Source organism: Tupaia chinensis, unplaced genomic scaffold, assembly GCF_000334495.1.
Source record: "Tupaia chinensis unplaced genomic scaffold, TupChi_1.0 Scaffold000673_1, whole genome shotgun sequence".
NCBI lineage: Eukaryota > Metazoa > Chordata > Mammalia > Scandentia > Tupaiidae > Tupaia > Tupaia belangeri.
Window position 1 is genome coordinate 301,403 of NW_006160196.1, and position 802 is coordinate 302,204.

The window sequence follows — 802 nt, forward strand, 5'->3', positions numbered from 1 at the left end:
CCGAGGACTCCTGAGCTTGGGAGAGCTCTCTGGCATCTTGTGTTGGAGAAGGGGGACGGGAAGGAGAGGAGGGGCCGGGGCCTGGGGAGGAATGAGGCGGCGGGAAGAGAAAGGTCTAGTTGGAGCTGGACACAGGCGGTAGAGGGCCAGGCCTGGGTGAGCATCTGGGAGAGGAGTGCGGAGGGGAGGGTCGCAGGCCTGGGGGACTGTACTTACAGGGACCAGGAGCAAGAGGCTATTTGGGGCATGACAACTCTTAAGTCACGAAGGAGGATGTGGCCTGGCCCTCCTGGGAGGTGATCAATGGGACCCCGGTGGACAGAGGGCTCATCACTCCCACAGGAGACAGGGCCAGGACATAGGGGGTGTCCTGCTCCGTGGCTGCTGGCTGGGTGGCCTCCCTCCTGCAGGTCTTCATTCTAAGGGAGGAGGCCAGAAACTTGAAGCCTCCAGCTTGGGGTAGGACTGTGGTCGGGGTTGGTCCTCTGCTTAGGAGACCCCAGAGGCCGAGCTGGGGGGAGGGGCGGCATAGCTAATCAGGAGACGCCCTAAGGAGAAGGGATGACCCTTCCTGGATGACTGGGGCGCCAAGGCCCAGTGCCCACCACCCCTGCCCTGTCCAGTCCTCCAGCCTTTTGCAGCCAACGAAGGACACTCACCGGAAGACCAGGCAGAGACCAAGAGTGAGCGCGACAGGGACACCAGCCCCCCAAGGTGAGAGCACCCAGGAAGAAGCCTCCCCCAAGCTCCGACTTCCCTGCGCACGAGCCTGGTTTGGGGTGATGCCCCTCTGGGCCTACAG

At 63.2% G+C, this 802-nt stretch overlaps 1 protein-coding gene across 1 annotated transcript in view; it reads right to left on the reverse strand.

Annotated features, from left to right (window-relative positions):
* Positions 1 to 802, reverse strand: part of LOC106736168 (sialic acid-binding Ig-like lectin 16) — a 9,776-nt gene that overhangs the window by 6,112 nt on the left and 2,862 nt on the right. The gene's annotated exons all lie outside the window — the stretch shown is intronic.